The 11,618-nt window shown below is 38.7% G+C and overlaps 1 pseudogene; it reads right to left on the bottom strand.

Annotated features, from left to right (window-relative positions):
• Positions 1-7,220: 7,220 nt before the first annotated feature.
• Positions 7,221-8,031, bottom strand: LOC119627948 (large ribosomal subunit protein uL30-like 1 pseudogene; annotated as a pseudogene).
• Positions 8,032-11,618: the final 3,587 nt, after the last annotated feature.

The raw sequence follows: 11,618 nt of genomic DNA, 5'->3' as shown, positions 1-11,618 counted from the left end.
AGCCTCCTGGCCAGAACTCAGGGGAGGGTGTGAATTCGGGTGCAGACACCACAGTTGGGGAAAGAAGGAAAGCCGTACTTGATTTTGCTTCTGGGAGGTGGGTAGCCTGGGGCAAGTTCTCAGTCCTGCTCACCCACTGCCTGGAAACAGACTCAGTGCTGTTGTGGGGAGCATGGTGGTTATGAGACCAGCCCTTCGGATTGCAAGGGAACTGAGCGAGGCCAACTTTCCCCCAGTTCCCTGACAACCTGCATGACACAACGGAGGCAGTCATAACCCTCCTAGGAATATAACTCAGGAATATAACTCAGTTGACCAGGGAACCTCACCCCCATCCCCCACAGTAGCCACAGCAAGACCTGTCTAAGGAGATTCTGAGCTCAGACACACATAGCCCTGCCTCCACCCAATGGTCCTTCCCTACCCACCCTGTTAATTGAAGACAAAGGGCATATACTCTTGCAAGTTGTAGGACCTTGCCCACCACCTGTTCCTCCTCATACGACCACAGAGGATGCTCTCTGGAAAGCGCCACTTCCTGTCAGGAGACCATCCAGCACAAAAATCGTGCATTAAACCGCCACAGGTAAGATCCCTCACAGAGTCCATTTCACTCCCCTGCCACCTCCACCAGAACAAGTGCTGGTATCCACAGCAGAGAGACCCACAGATGGTTCATATCACAAGACTCTGGGCAGAAAACCCCCCAGTACCAGCCTGGAGCCTGATAGACTTGCTGGGTGGCTAGATCCGGAAGAGAGATAACAGTCATTTCAGCTTGGCTCTCAGAAAGTCACATCCAAAGGAAAAGGGTGAAAGTACTATATCAAGGGAACACCCTATGGGGCAAAAGAATCTGAACAACAGTCTTCATCCCTAGACCTTCCCTCTGACAGAGACTACCCAAATGAGAAGGAACTGGAAAACCTACTCTGGTAATATGACTAAACAAGGTTCTTTAACATGTTCCCACCCCACTAAAAAAAAAAAAAAATTCACACTATCTCACCATCTCACCAGCAATGGAGCCAAACCAAAAATAAATCCCTGATTTACCTGAAAAAATATTCAGGAGGTCAGTTATTAAGCTAATTAGCGAGGCACCAGAGAAAGGTAAAGCCCAAAGTAAGGAAATCAAAAAAATGATAGAAGTGAAGGGAGAAATATTCAAGGCAATAGCATTAAAAAAAAATCAAAACTTCAGGAAACAATGGACACATTTACAAAAATGCAAAATGCTCTGGAAAGTCTCAGGAATAGAAGTGAACAAGTAGAAGACAGAAATTCAATGCTCGAACACAAGGTCTTTGAATTAGCCCAATCCAACAAAGACAGAAAAAAAGAACAAGAAATATGAACCAAGCCTCAAATAAGTCTGGGATTATCTTAAATGACCAAACCTAAAAATAATCGGTGCTCCTGAGGAAGAAGAAACATCTAAAATTTTGGAAAATATATTTGGAGGAATAATCTAAGAAAACTTCCCTGACCTTGCTAGAGACCTAAGCATTGAAATACAAGAAGCATAAAGAACACCTGAGAAATTCGTTGTAAAATCATCACCTAGGCAAATTGTCATCAGGTTATCTAAAGTTAAAGGAAAGAATCTTAAGAACTATGAGACAAAAGCACCAGGAAACCTCTAAAGGAAAACCTATCAGATTAACAGCAGATTTCTCAGCAGAAACCCTACAAGCTAGTAGGGATTGGGGCCCTATCTTCAGCCTCCTCAAACAAAACAAATATCAGCCAAGAATTCTGTATTCAGCAAAACTAAGCCTCATATATGAAGGAAAGATACAGTCTTTTTCAGACCAATACTGAGAGAATTTGCCACTACCAAGCCACCACAACAAGAACTGCAAAAAGGAACTGTAAATCTTGAAACAAATACTGGGAACACATCAAAACAGAACCACTTTAAAGCATAAATCTCATAGGACCTATAAAACAAAAATACAATTTAAAAAACAAAAACAAAAAGGTATACAGGCAACAAATAGCATGAATGGAATGGTACCTCACATCTCAATACTAACATTAAATGTGAATGGCCTAAATGCTACATTTAAAAGATGCCGAATTGCAGAATGGAAAAGAACTCACCAACCAACTCTCTGCTGCCTTCAAGAGACTCACCTAATACATAAGGACTCACACAAACTTAAGGTAAAGTGGTAGAAAAAGACATTTCATGCAAATAGACACCAAAAGTGAGCAGAAGTAGCTATTCTTATATCAGACAAAACAAATTTTAAAGCAACAACAGTTAAATAAGACAAAGAGGGACATTATATAATGATAAAAGGCCTTGTCCAACTAGGAAAATATCACAATCCTAAACATATATGCACCTAACACTGGAGCTCCCAAATTTATAAAACAATTACTAATAGACCTAAGAAATGAGATAGCAACACAATAATAGTGGGGGACTTCAATACTCCACTGACAGCACTAGACTGGTCATCAAGACAGAAAGTCAAAAAAGAAACAATGGATTTGAACTAGGCTGTGGAACAAATGGACTTAACAGATATATACAAAACATTACATCCGACAGTGGCAGAATATACATTCTATTTAACAGCACATGGAACTTTCTCCAAGATAGACCATATATTAAGCCACAAAACGAGCCTCAGTGAATTTAAGAAAATTGAAATTATATTTAGCACTCTCTCAGACCACAGTGGAATAAAACTGGGAATCAACTCCAAAAGCAACCTTCAAAACCCTGCAAATACATGGAAATTAAATAACCTGCTCCTGGATAATCATTGGGTCAATAATGAAATCAAGATGAAAATTTAAAAAATTCTTCAAACTGAACAATAGTGATACAAGCTATCAAAACCTGTGGGAGAAAGCAAAGGTGATGATAAGAGGGAAGTTCATAGCCCTAAACACCTACATCAAACAGTCTGAAAGACCGCGGACAGACAATCTAAGGCTACACCTCAAGAAACTGGAGAAACAAGAACAAACCAAACCCAAACATAGCAGAAGAAAGGAAATAACCAAAATCAGAGTAGAACTAAATGAAACAAATAAAAAAATATGAAAGATTAATAAAACAAAAAGCTAGTTCTTTGAGAAGATAAATAAAATTGATAGACCATCAGGAAGATTAACCAAGAAAAGAGAGAAAATCCAAATAAGCTCAATAAGAAATGGGAGATGTTGTAACTGATATCACAGAAATGCAAAAGATCATTCAAGGCTATTATGAACACCTTTACATGCATAAACTAGAAAACCTAGAAGACATGGATAAACTCCTGGAAAGATACAACCCTTCTAGTTTAAATCAGGAAGAAGTAGATACCCTGAACAGACAAATAACAAACAGTAAGATTGAAGTGGTAATTTAAAAAATTACCAATAAAAACAAGTCCAGGACCAGATAATTCTATCAGATATTCAAAGAAGATTTAGTACCAGGAACCCTAATTAATTATATGAAGCCAGCATCACCCTAATACCAAAACCAGGAAAGGACATAACCAAAAATGAAAACTGCAGACCAATATCCCTGATGAATATAGTTGCTAAAATCCTTAACAAAATACTAGCAAACCAAATCCAACAACATGTCAAAAAGGTAATCCACAATGATCAAGTGGGTTTCAGACCAGGGATGCAGGGATGGTGTAATATATACAAGTTAAGAAATGTGATACACCATATAAGTAGTATTAAAAACAAGTATCACATGATTAGCAAAAGGAACAGTCAGCAGAGTAAACAGACAACTACAGAGTGGGGAAAAATCTTCACAATCTATACATCTGACAAAGGATTATTATCTAGAATCGACAATGAACTCAAACTAGCAAGGAACAAACAAATAATTCCATCAAAAAATTGGCTAAGGACATGAATAGACATTTCTCAGAAGAATATATACCAGTGGCCAACAAACATATGAAAAAACTCAGTATCGCTAATGATCAGGGAAATGCAAATCAAAACCACAATGTGTACCATTTTACTCCTAAAAGAACGGCCATAATAAATCACAAATTGGTAGATGTTGGCATGGACACAGTGAACAGGGAACACTTCTACACTGCTGGTGGGAATGCAAACTAGTATAAGCACTATGGAAAACAGTGTGGAAATTCCTTAATTAAAAGTAAAACTACCATTTGATTCAGCAATCCCACTACTGGGTATCTACCCAGAGGAAAATAAGTCATTATACAAAAAAGATACTTGCACAGGCATGTTTATAGCAGCACAATTCACAATTGCAGTAACATGGAACCAACCCAAATGCCCATCAATCAATGAATGGATACACTGTGGTATATATCCATGGTGGAATGCTACTCAGTCACAAAAAAAAGCAATGAATTAATGGAATTTGCCGCAACCTGGATGAGATTGGAGACTATCCTAAGTGAAATAACTCAGGAATTGAAGAGCAAACATCATATGCTCTCACTCATAAGTGGGAGCTAAATTATGAGGATGCAAAGGCATTAAAATAACACAATGGACTTTGGGGACTCAGGCAGAAGGGGTAGGAAGGAGGTGGAGGATAAAAGACTACAAATAGGGCCAGGAGCGGTGGCTCACGCCTGTAATCCCAGGACTTTGGGAGGCCAAAGTGGGCAGATCATTTGAGGTCAGGAGTTTAAAGCCAGCCTGGCCAACATGGTGAAACCCCATCTGTACTAAAAATACGAAAATTAGCCAAGCGTGGTAGTGGGTGCCTGTAATCCCAGCTACTCTGGAGGCTGAGGTGGGAGAATTGCTTGAACCCAGGAGGTGGAGGTTGCAGTGAGCAGAGATGTGCCATTGCACTCAAGCCTGGGTGATGAAGTGAGACCCCATCTCAGGAAAAACAAAGCAAAACAACAAAACAAAAACCACACACAACTACAAATAGGGTGCAGTGTATACTTGGGTTTCATTGGTGATGTAACAAATTACTACACTCTTGGTGGCTTAGCAAAACACAAATTTGTTTTCATGTAATTGTGAACAGCAGACATCTAACAAAGGTCTTCATGAGCTAAATTTAGGAGTCAGTAGGGCTGTGATCATTTCTGGAGACTCCAGGGGAGAATCCGGCTCCTTGCTCTTTTAAGCTTCTAGGTGTTGCACACATTCCTTGGCTTGTGGCTCTTCTTGCGTCTTCAAAACCAGCAACATTACATCTGTCTGATCCTTCTTTCGTTGTCAAACCTCCCTCTCTGTTTTGAGCCACAGTTGGAAAATGTTTTGCAATTTGAAGATTTCATATAATTAGATAGAACTCACCTGAATAATCTCGATAATCTCCTCATCTGACTCACCTTAACTTAATTACATCTCAGAGTTTCTTCTGCCATGTAAAATAACACATTCGCAGGCTCAGGATTACGACACTGACATTTGGGAGAGTTTTATTTTGCCTACCACAATGAATACATTAAACACATTTAGATTTAGCAGTAAGAAAATCTCATTTCAGGAATGGAAAATGAAATATTGTATGTTCACACAAGTGGGAAGTAAGCTCTGGGTTCACAAAGGAATATGCAAGACACTAGGGACTCACAGGAGGAGGGTGAAAGGAGGGTGAGGGATACAGAACTACATACTGTGTACAATGTACACTACTGAGGTGACTGATGAACTAAAATCTCAGACTTGACCACTATACAACTCACCCATGTAACCGAAAACCACATGTACCCCAAAAGCTACTGAAATAATAAAAGATGATCACATTTTACCGTGTTGAGAGCATCTCAGAGGAATGGGGAAGGCGAGAAGTTAGATTTCAGTGGGTTGAAGAGTACATAGCAGCTGAGGCAGAAGAACCAGTAAGTAGATAAGCTTAGAGAAAAATATAAACAATAATATAATTAAATCTAGGGTGCATGCCACATAGCTTTAATTTTTAACACCTTGCTGTACATGCTACAGATCATTTCCCATTTCTTTTCTCTTCCTTTCTTTGCTTGCCTCCTTCTCTTGTGTATCTGTTCCAAACTCCATTCCATTTCCTGTTTGTGGAGAAGAAACCACTCCCGATCTTTTATTTCATGGATGTTTTAAGATTTTTACCATGTTTTAAGAATACCAATATGTTTATGGGTACAAACATATTTTTTGCATGTTTTTGAAAGTTTTTAAAGTGTCCTTCTGTACTCTGTTTTTGAAATTTACATGTCTTGATAGATATACTAGTAATTCATTTGTAATAACTGAATAGTATGCTATTGACTGAATATAGCCTAATTTATTTATCCAATGCTCTGCTGATAAATAAGTTGCTTCTGATTTTTATACTTTTTTCTTTTTTAATCAATCTTGCTGATATTTTTATATTTTAAAGTGTTTCTTAAAAAAATCAGTTTCTATTCTAGTAATCTCTAATATAGCTTTACTTTGTTCCATTTAATTATCTTTATTTTTCCACTCTTCCACTTTTTTTTTTTCAGTGACAAGTGAACATTGATTTTTGTGTCTTCCTATGTGTATGTCAAGTCTTTTCCAAAACAAGGCCCCAGGCATCTCCAGATTCAGTTATGTCCCTGGGCTTGGTTGACTGCTGCAGGAGTCTTAGGGAGCCTTGTACAAATGCTAGAGTTACTCATTTTACCAACATTAAACCCTGGGATAGATGATGCAGCAAAGCAAGACTCCTTCCTCCATGGAATGTGCTGATTTCAGATGAGGTGGCAGTGTAGAAAATGCTGGAATGTTTCCTTGGAACTGGACGGTGATGAGAGGTGCTTGCTGTGAACATAACCTCTTGTCTTTCTTTCTTTCTTTCCATTTATTTATTTATTTATTTATTTATTTTTTTTTTTTTTGAGACAGAGTTTCACTCTTGTTGCCCAGGATGGAATGCAATGGGGCGATCTCGGCTTAACTGCAACCTCTGCCTCCTGGGTTCAAGCAATTCTCCTGCCTCAGCCTCCTGAGTAGCTGGGATTACAAGCATGTGCCACCATGCCACCATGCCTGGCTAATTTTTGTATTTTTAGTAGAGACAGGGTTTCTTCAAGGTCAGGCTGGTCTTGAACTCCCGACCTCAGGTGCTGCACCTGCCTCAGCCTTCCAAAGTTCTCAGATTACAGGCGTGAGCCACTGCACTTGGCCAGCTACTGTCTTTTCTTTGACCCTTCCTTTCCAGTTTTTGAAGATAAAGCAGGAAATAATCTTCTCTGAAGATACTTGATAAAAATTCCCCAAAAAGCAAAAACACATGCTTCCATTTAATTCATAAAAATTTGCTGCAGTTTGGCACCTGGTTTCAGCTGGTGGATGAGCTGATTGATGCGTTCACCCCGATAGCCAGGTGTGCCCATCTCCCTGAGGAAGCCCACTCTAGTTTTGGTAGCATGAAGGGCCACTGAGAGGCGGAAAGGGTGCAAGAACCATGAGATGTTCTGGAAATGCTTTCCTGGGAAGGCAGTTTCATGAATAAGGTCTTCCAAGCCAATGACACCAACATTCCCCAGATATTCCTCAATCACTGTGTTATCTGTCAGAGGGATGGTCTTATTATTGACCTTGGCTTTTCCACATTTCAAAATGAGTTACCAGACAGACTTCAGATTTGGAAATCCCCAGGTCACATAAGGTTCCACTATACTCAGCATTTTTAGGTTCTGTGGGGCAGCCGGGCGGGTGGTGGGGTGACTTTTACAAAGACACCACTAAAAATTTTCTTTAGGTGAAGTCTTGCAATGGTTCTCTGCACCAGTAAACTCATGCCATCAATCCTTCTGATGCGTACAACAAAGGCCAAGGAATGTTTATCTGGCAATTCCAAGGATGAGGTTTCACATCTAGTCATCTGAGACTCACCTTGTCACGTTTCTGCTGCTAGGAATCATGTAGAATGATTTCAGTCGCTTAAACCTGAGTCCTTTTCCTTTCTGCCGTTCCTTTTTTGCCAAAAGTGTCTGCTTTGCCTGGGTGGCTTTGGGGACTTGATAAGCTTTTCTATTTTTTCAGGAGATTTTCTGGAACCGAAGGGATTTTTCTTTGCTCTTCCTCCGCCATCCTTCTAGTGTTGCAGCTACTGATCCACTCTTCCAGTTTTTTATTTTCTGTGTCCTTTTTGAATTATGTGAAACCTATTCTTTGCTCAATATGCAAACAATAATCAGTATTTTATTGTAATATACACTTTTCAGACCATAAAAATTCTTCAAATTAATGTTTTATTTGCCTCTCAGCTTTTTACATGTAATATTTCTTTTTGCTTTTAAATATTTTCTAATTTTCACTAAAATTTCTTTTTTTCTTTTCTTTTTTTTTTGAGATGGAGTCTCGCTCTGTCGCCCAGGCTGGAGTACAGTGGCCGGATCTCAGCTCACTGCAAGCTCCGCCTCCCGGGTTCCCGCCATTCTCCTGCCTCAGCCTCCCAAGTAGCTGGGACTACAGGCGCCCGCCACCTCGCCCGGCTAGTTTTTTTTGTATTTTTTTTAGTAGAGACGGGGTTTCACCGTGTTAGCCAGGATGGTCTTGATCTCCTGACCTCGTGATCCGCCCGTCTCGGCCTCCCAAAGTGCTGGGATTACAGGCTTGAGCCACCGCACCCGGCCTAAAATTTCTGTGTGTATAGGACCATAGCTGTTTAGAAGTATGCTTCTAAATTTTCAAATGAATGTGTTTCCTTTTACCATTATGTTACTGATATCTGACTCAATACAGAAAATATGGTTTAATACGGAATTTATTTTAGTTTTAAGGGAACCTTCTTAAAGCATTTGCTTTGAAGAGGCAGAAAGAGTGATAGGCTTGGTTTATTAAAGATAACATATTTATAATGAATGATGGGCTCTTTTTCCACCAATGAAAAATTTGAGAATAAGACACTAATGAAGGAAGCAGGAAAGTATGAGAGGGAAATTGAGTGGTCTGATTTCCCTGAGCTGTGGAGAGGTGATGGATCCCCCAGATTTTGTTGAGTGGTCTTAGAAGGGATAGGGGAACCTCCTTCACTGTAACAAGAGAATGAAGAGAAATGTGTGTTAATGTAGGAAACTTTGTTGGGGGTTGAGAATTTACAGAATTGATTACCATTTTCTGAAAAAAATATAAAGCAAGACTATCTGGTAAAGTAGATGGCAGGGATTAGGAAGTTTGAGAAAACTAAAAAAAAAAAAAAAAAAAAAAAAAAAATGAAATTTTTTCTTAGACAATAGCAAAATAGGAAACTATTAGATGTCTGTTAGACAGTTAGCTCTACTAGCTAAAATGGGTCTCCATTAGTGATCTCTATGTGAGCTCAGAATAAACTATAAGCAACTTTCCACAGACGCTCATCTAAAAGTGTTGTTGAAAACTGGGAGTAACTTTCCTCAAATCCCTATCCAAATTATATAGCCCATTGTTTCCAGTTCCAGGTCCTTGGGGGGCACATCCTTAATGCTCCACTCCGTGCCGCCTGGCACCAGAACAATTTATATCTTTTCTTTAAAAAGAGAATTTCATTCTGGAAATGCTGAGCAGGTCTTAGTAGACTCTAGTTATATTAATTCAGAAATATTTAAGGCATTCCACTTCCAAGATTTAATTTAGGATTAAAACTTTGTGTTTAGCATGCACATTGCACAGGTCTCGGTTTTGTAACTAAATACTCTTTCCACTTTAAAATCATTGTTGGCTTCAGTGCTGTCCCCAAATATCATATTCATTTTGTGTTCACACTGCTGTTTAGATCCCAAACACTCCTTAAATTTGTGAATTTTTAATTCCTTTTTCCTGCTTTTGTCTGTGTGTGTATATATATATACACACACACACGCATGCTGCCAATTGAAACAGTATCCACTCACAAAAACATGTGACAAATAATCTCCAAGTTGAAGTCTGAGATCCTTGACTACCATAGACATTTATGAATAATCAAGCTGTACAATATTTTGTTACAGAAGGTCTCAAGTGGTTTGCCTATTTTATCCATATTGATTATTTTATTCTAGTGATCTCAAAGTAGGTGATTAAAAACCTATGGTATATACATTGTTGGTGATATTTTGTATGCTCTTCCAGAAAAAAGATGACCAACAGTCCAGGACTGAGTTTTTCCCAGAATTAAGGGCTTCCCAGGATGTGATTATCAGTTTTAAAAATGGAATAATCCTGGGCAAATTTGGACAATTATTTATCCTATCTGAAACCCAAACTAGATTCAAAGTTTGGGTTATCTAGGTTTCTAGCCAGAATTCAGTGTTTCAAACAGTTTGTCATTATTTATTTATTTATTTATTTATTTTTTAAGAAGGAGTCTCGCTCTGTTGCCCAGGCTGGAGTGAAGTGGCACAATCTTGGCTCACTGCAAGCTCCACCTCCCGGGTTCACGCCATTCTCCTGCCTCATCCTCCTGAGTAGCTGGGACTACAGGTGCCTGCCACCACGCCCGGCTCATTTTTTGTATTTTTAGTAGAGATGGGGTTTCACCATGTTAGCCAGGATGGTCTCAATCTCCTAACTTCATGATCTGCCCGGCTCCGCCTCCCAAAGTGCTGGGATTACAGGCATAATAATTTTTTACTTATATTCATAAATGTGGTAATTCCTCTCATGTGTTCTGTCTCACAAGTTAGTCTCACAAGTTTTGTAAAACATGCATTTTAAATGAGGTGTATTTTAAAAAGGTAAGAAGCTAGCTTGGAGAAGTAATACTTCCTCCATAAAACTCTATTTGCTTTTATGTATACGAACATTTACAGAGAATGACATCTTAAAATGTCTGGAAATAATTTGAGGTTACAGGCCATGAAACTTCATGCTTTAGGTCTGCAATACAATGTCAAAATACTTCACCAAGTTTTTCAGACACAAAATAAAATAGGACAAATGTATGTTTTGGGGAAATTTGAGATGAAGGACATTATTTGAATACTACAAGCAGAGAGCAAAAGTAAAACTTAAAGTTTTTCACACAATTATGTTAATTTCTTTGGTTTGGACTTTAATAATACTTTAATAATGCATTAAATTAGAATATAGCACAGGTGATTGTGGAGATAAGTATTTTATTGTAAGGTTTCAAGGGCATATTCTAACGCGTTAAAATGGTCTCAACTTCTTTGTCTAATATCCTGCATTTGATGTTACAGGAGGAGTAAGTGCAAATTTTGATGGAACACAAAGGAGCAAGTGAGAAAATAGGCATTTTCCACAAAGTAAATGGGCAAATTTTTAGCGTGAGATACCAATTTTTGAAAACCTAAAGCATAGGAGAGGGGGTATATTTACATAGTCAAATCTACCTGGTGATTTTGGTCCAAGTAGAATGGAAGAAAACAATTTGCACAGAGTGTAGTCTAACTTCTGTTACACAAGTGTATTTCTGGACACTGTGGTCTAATGAGAAAATATTTTGCAGACATGGAAATGCATGGATATCACTGAGAGATGGGGATAACCTGTTAGAAATAAACCAGCAGTGATATTTTAAAACATCTTTGTTTTCCTACATGATAATTAAAGAGTTACTACTGTTCATAGAAAGAACGGGAGGATGGTATCGCTGTGTTTTCCTAGGAATACAATCTGTGTGGACACGGTCTGAAGATTTCCCAAAGGGGATTCATGACTTTTGAGAAGCAAGCCTAAACAATATTACCCTCCTTTGATGCAGGAGAATGCAGGTG

The sequence above is a fragment of the Chlorocebus sabaeus genome, chromosome 23 (assembly GCF_047675955.1).
Source record: "Chlorocebus sabaeus isolate Y175 chromosome 23, mChlSab1.0.hap1, whole genome shotgun sequence".
Classification (NCBI taxonomy): Eukaryota; Metazoa; Chordata; class Mammalia; order Primates; family Cercopithecidae; genus Chlorocebus; species Chlorocebus sabaeus.
This window is presented reverse-complemented; position numbering and strand designations above follow the sequence as displayed.